Genomic DNA, 6876 nt, shown 5'->3' with positions numbered 1-6876 from the left:
ATATATATACATACATGTGATGTCAAAAATCATAATAGTGGTTTCTTTGGGTAGAGGGTAGTGACTAGAAGTGGGAAAAGAGGGGTCTAGAGTTCTGTTCATGTTCTGTTTCTTGATATGGGTGCTGGTTAAACAAGTGTATTCACTCTGGAAATTCCTGGAGCTATCCATTTACAATTTGTATATTTTTTAATGCATGTCATACTTCAATTAAAAGTTTATATAAAATAAAAAATAGATTTTCTTCCTAATGTTCTTATATGATGTGTTATTTACTGTAGTGTTATAACTTGCTCAGTTCTGAACTATGTGACTTAAAAGGAATGTATAGAGCTTGTAAAGAGTTAAGAGCAAAAATTAATTGAAGAGTTGGAAACTAACAGAAAAGGTAGATAATGTTGATATAGCCTAAAGAGATTTAATGAGGGAGCATCTTAAAAAGTCTTCTAGTACCTGAAAATCCTTAAGAAGCTGCTCATTAGCTATTTTCCTTATTTAGTAAGGAAAGACCAAAAGGAACTTGGTATTTTAAGCAGCAACCTAGTGTTTCATCTTCTTTGACTTGTAGCACTTTCTCCTGTGAAATGTCCATATGGACAGACCCAGTAGGTATCTGGTGGTAAGACCTAGTGCAACCAGTATATACCCTTGTCTCTGGCTCTAACCCCAGACTGTCAGGTGTTGGATGGGAAATTGCTTTAAGGGCAGGTAATCAAACAGAAGGGCAGCCTTCAGAACAGATGGAAAGCTCAGCACCAAGAGGGAACCATTAGAGAAATCAAGCATAGCATAAGGTAAGTCCATGTACATATGTGCAGAAATTTAGTGGGATGGCAAACCAGTCTCATTTCTTGCCAACTCCAACTGATTGGCGTGTGTTACCCAGAACACTGCGCTGAGCAAAATTTTCAGACAAGGTCCAGAATTCCCAGTAAACAACAGCAGAGTGTCTCTAGTTGAAAACAGGAGGGGATCCAGATCCTGTCCACTTAAAGCCACTCTTTAAACACCCAGAGCCAGGCCTGAAGCATCTCTGTAGAATCTTAGGGCTTAAAAATCACGAAAATGTACACATCTTTAATTTTTTCTGATGAGGAAAAGAATTTAAAAATTTCATCTGGGTCACACAATCTGGGCTTCAGCCTCGATATTCTGCCCTGTATCTACGTAGTTTCTATATTGCAATCAGACACTAAGAATTTAAAAGTTTTTCTTGAAACGCATTAATATGCAAGGAGTAGAATAGAATTGCATTAGCTCAAATAAAAGAGTTATTTTATGGATAAAAGCCATATCAAATCCAGGAACAGTGGTACTATGAGATCTAAGAAACTATGGTAACCAGGTTAGATCTAGAGACCCACATAGTAAGAGTTCAAGGACATTCATTCTAACATACTGGTGTGAACATGACTTGGCTGCTAATCCCACCAGTCTCTATGAGTCTTAGTTCAGAACCTAAAGATAGAGTGTTGGCTTGGTCTACCCTACAGATGTTTTCTATCTTTGTTAGTTTCTTACTCTAAGGCCAATCAGCTGTGCCTGGGATGAAAGGGGTGGAGTCATATGGAGGAACAGTTTCTGGGAAATACGAAGAATAGCTTCTCTTAGAAGGCTCGGTGGGCAGGCACCAGTGGTGTGCTGGTAAATGTTTAACAGCTGGTTCTGGGGTAGGAGACAGGGGAGTCCTTATTTGTAGTGTTTACAGATTTCCATGGTGTATATACTCCCACCACAGCTGATGTCAAGCTACCAACATGACATTACTGACTGCAGAGTTGTGAAAAGATTCACAGTAGCACATCATTATATAAAATTTGCATGATACACATACAAAAGAGGTAACAGGAATAGTAAAAAAATTGGGGGAGTGATAAGTTTTTAGTACTTATTACCTTTGATTTTAATATAATTTATCTAATTGTAAATTTATGTAACTTAATTTTTAAAATGTCTCTTACAACTTGGCTCACTAAATGCCTGAAAATTTAACAATCAGCTCTACTGAGCTTGAGCAAGCAGGCTGCACCACATGACTACTTAAAGATTACCATATTCATTAGAGAGTTTGGGAGCTCTTGAAGACCACTGTTTGATTCCAGAAGGAAACAGAATAAGAAGGACATAAAACTAAGCCAAAAAAGATCAGGACCTGCCTTTAGCCACAAATGGCAAAATGAATTTACCCATCCTTTAGTCAAGAAGAGGGTTAACAACCTTCCCTCTCTTCTTGGGGTCGTTAATTATTTTCAGTCAACCTGCATACAGATGATACTATGGAAATTTTTTATTCTTTTTTTTCTAACTTTCTATTTTATATTGGAGTGTAGTTGATTGAAAATGTTGTGATAGTTTCAGGTGTACAGCAAAGTGATTCAGTTATACATATACATGTATCTATTCTTTTTCAAATTCTTTTCCCATTTAGGTTGTTATATATTATTGAGCAGAGTTTCCCTGTGCTATACAGTTGGTCCTTGTTGATTATCCATTTTTTTTTTTTTTTTTTTTTTGCATTACGCGGGCCTCTCACTGTTGTGGCCTCTCCCGTTGCGGAGCACAGGCTCCGGACGCGCAGGCTCAAAGGCCATGGCTCACGGGCCCAGCCGCTCTGCGGCATGTGGGATCTTCCCAGCCCGGGGCACGAACCCGCGTCCCCTGCATCGCCAGGCGGACTCTCAACCACTGCGCCACCAGGGAAGCCCTTGATTATCCATTTTAAATACAGCAGTGTATACATGTGAATCCCAAACTCCCTAACTATCCCTTCCCCCCTACCCTTCTCCCTTTATTTTTATTCTTTCCAATTAATTATATTTGTTTTTCCAAAGACTTGGAATTAAGGAATCATCTCAGGTCTAGATGGGTGCAACTGACTAACCAGGACCAGGTGGGGACTATTCTAGAGCTGAGCCTGCAGCTACCTAGTTAAAAAGTGTTGCATTAAAAACTGACACCCAATAGGGACCAACTTCATTTGATATTGCCAGGTGATTAGGTCTTGCTTTATGCTAATATTAATTTTTAGGTTTGATTAAAATGTTATTTAAAACATAGCAATATAATACATCTAAACAATACTTGAATTTATTACATTTAAAATTCAGGGGTTTTGTTCACAGGAAGATGTTCATTTTAAGCCAAAGTAATAATCAAGTGGTTTTGGTTACTATGCAATATCTTTTTATGTTAGAATAAATCAGTTTGCCTCAAACACTAGAGACTGATCTAAAAGCAAAAAGTCTGAAAATAGGGGTGTTCATAAGTTTCTTGGCAACTGAAGCATATCAAAACTCTTGTGCTTTGAAAATGTTTGCCATTTTTTCAGGATCATGTCAAATCTTATGTTCAGGAACCTGTAAACCTCAGACCACCACATCAAGGGAAGTAAAGTGAACCTTTCACTTGATGACAAGACTTTATAGAATACCACTAAACGAGTTTCTCTAACATCGTCATGCAGGTGCCGGGGGCTCCTTGAACAAATTATTCAAGAATAAGGAGGTCTGTTCCTTCATCCTTCCAGTGTTATACAAGGAAACCATGTTTGATTAGAATTTTATTGCATGTAGCATTTGTTTCGGGGCATATGCTTTGATCAAAATCTATGTAATGGAGGCTTGTGTTCTATGATATCCAGAATTAATCATTGTACTCTTGGCTATGGTTAAATATAATAATTACACTGACTTACTTATTAAACACCTATGTGCCTGTGAAGAGTTCATCCCTAAAATGAATTTTAAATAAAGAGGAACATCAAACAGTGATGAAACCCATATATGAAACTCAAGGTCATTATCCAAACTATGTGCTTTCTCAGACTGATAATGAATCAAATAAAGGAGGAAGAGCTAAAAGTTGAACTAACAGAGTAATTCATCATCTTAAGTCTCTTAAAACTGGAAACAAATGAGAAATGGATTTCAGGACATGGGATAAATATTCCTTTTTTAAAAATTTCCATTCTGTAGATTAAAATTAAATTTCCTTCTAATCTTTCTCTGATAATTATGTATGACTGCTATAACATCCAACTGGAAGAGGCCACCAGGCAGTTAGAGATGTGAAACCAGAGAGAGGTCTTAAAGTTGGTAATACCACTCTGCAGCTTTGTACTGAAATTTAGTTGAATTTTAAATGTGATATTAGTAAAAAATAAGATACTTTGAAAGACAGTTTATGTATACTATAAATGGATTATGTTAGTCAAAAATTATAAATTATGTAGCATTTATATAACAATGGGAGCTTGCAGATACATCTAGAGAAATACTGTGCTGTGTTTGAGAACTTCAGAAGTTGGAACCTCATGTACATAAAATATCTTTATCTACATATTTGTTTTGCTAAAATATCAGTATTTGAGCTTCATAATTAGAACTGTCCTTATCTTCTTTAAATCTCTAGCTTTAAGGGATGAAGAATTTAAGTAATTTGAAGAAATAGGTTTGTGAAAATCAGTCTATAAAGCAAAGTTACTGAATTCTATTTTCCAATTAAATTTTGCCTTGATATTTGAATAGAGAATCATAAAAATGTCAGGTTGAATGGAGCCATGGAGATAATCTAATCCAAGACGTGTATTTTAGGGGAGGAAACCTACCAGGAGGAATGTCCTAGTCTGAATTCTGTCTGCTTCCCCTCCCTAACAGGACTCTGCTTAGATACAAATTTTCCTAAATGTTTCTTCTGTTCCAAGGATGATTTAATCTACCCTGCTACCTGCTTTCTACAAAATACCTTGAACTTCCCCATCTTAGCACCACCATTATCATGTTCTCCTCTACTTGTTTGTATCAGCCAATTAGACAGTAAGTGGCAGAAAGATGGAGATGGTGTTTTGCCATTTAACAAACACAGACTGTACTTGTTATATAGTAAGAACTGATGCATTTTTTGAATGAAAGGCAAATATTTGTTTTTCTAAAATTACCTAGAATTCATGCAAATTTAACATGAATAGAAATTCTTTGGGATACTAAAGATATGAATTAAATTGTTCAAAATTCAGAAACCCAAGTCAAGAAACTACTAGTTTAAAATGATTGCCCTGAAAAATACATTTCAATTGTAACAGCTCATTAGAGATACGTACAATTTATTATATTGATAACTTTGAGGAACTCATAGTGGGTCTGTGTTTACTGAAGTCAATCATAAAAGACTGCTGTCTGAACCTTTCACCTCTTATTTTAAAAAATCTACATAAAGTTTATTTACTGTTGCAATTGTGTCTTTTTGGTTGTATATTCTGGAACATGCAGTTTTTTGTTTTGTTTTGTTTTGTTTTGCTGTACGCAGGCCTACTCACTGTTGTGGCCTCTCCCGTTGCGGAGCACAAGCGCAGGCTCAGCGGCCATGGCTCACGGGCCCAGCCGCTCTGCGGCATGAGGGATCTTCCCGGACCGGGGCACGAACCCGTGTCCCCTGCATCGCCAGGCGGACCCTCAACCACTGCGCCACCAGGGAAGCACTGGTACATGCAGTTTTATGGGTGATGCAATTCTCAGAGAAGAACTGTTCTTTTTATTGGCTTTTTGTGTCAGCAAACTACTCCGAATCCAGTTCCTTTCTGTTTCATTCACTTGACTCAGCTCCTTGTCCTTGAACTCATGTCACAATTTCATTGCCAGCTAGAAACTTATAGCCTTGTTTGCAGGAAGAGCTTCAGTCAAATATATTCAGCGTCAGTACTTTCGTGGTGTCCTGACAGCCCCGCAGTATCTACTGAGCTGCATTTTATTCCCCATCAAGATCACTCACATTTTCTGTCATACAGAGTGAAGTAAGTCAGAAAGAGAAAGACAAATACCGTATGCTAACACATATATATGGAATTTAAGGAAAAAAATGTCATGAAGAACCTAGAGGTAAAACAGGAATAAAGACACAGATCTACTTGAGAATGGACTTGTGGATATGGGGAGGGGGAAGGGTAAGCTGTGACAAAGCGAGAGAGAGGCATGGACATATATACAGTACCAAACGTAAGGTAGATAGATAGTGGGAAGCAGCTGCATAGCACAGGGAGATCAGCTCGGTGCTTTGTGACCGCCTGGAGGGGTGGGATAGGGAGGGTGGGAGGGAGGGAGACGCAAGAGGGAAGGGATATGGGAACAGATGTATATGTATGACTGATTCACTTTGTTATAAAGCAGAAACTAAAAAAAAAAAAAATCATCTAAAAAAAAAGATTACTCACATTTTCACAACTTTCCCTGGATTTCTTTTCTTTGCCAAGGACCTCTTCATAATGGTGCTGTTTTTCTGTTTTCATTTTTGGAGGTGAGACTCACATGAGGAATTTACCAACAGCATGACTAGAAGTTGGAGAAGTGAAATCTGGCACAATTCCTTCCTCTCTATCAAGGTCCCTTTTGGCCTTATCAAGTGTCTGGCAGCAAATGTGCCTACATTGTCCCCTAGTGGCTGACCCCATGAGAGACCCACAGCCCCTGTACCCCTGTGGCCAACTGCCCTTTCTCTCAGAGCTTGGCTTTTATGCCCAGGGGTGATTTTTCAAGATGAAAGATATTTGTACTAGTGTGCATGTGTTTACTAATAGTTAAATTAGGGAATTCCCTGGCGGTCCAGTGGTTAGGACTCTGCTTCCACTGCAGGGGGCACTGGTTCGATCCCTGGTGGGGGAAATAAGATCCTGCATGCTGCACAGAGAGGCCAAAAAAACAAACAAACAGGTCAAATTAAATTTTACATATTTGAATAAACATTCTATGACTTAGAACCATTCTTAGGGGAAACAAAAAGATGAATTGAAACATCAAAGCAAGTACTTCAGGTTTCTGAAAAAGTTTTACCATGTCTATCAATCAACCAACAGATATTTATCAAGTATAAAAAGTATGCCAGGGC

The sequence above is a fragment of the Mesoplodon mirus genome (assembly GCF_964341445.2).
Source record: "Mesoplodon mirus genome assembly, chromosome: 20".
Lineage (NCBI taxonomy): Eukaryota > Metazoa > Chordata > Mammalia > Artiodactyla > Ziphiidae > Mesoplodon > Mesoplodon mirus.
Note: the sequence above shows the minus strand (reverse complement) of the source record.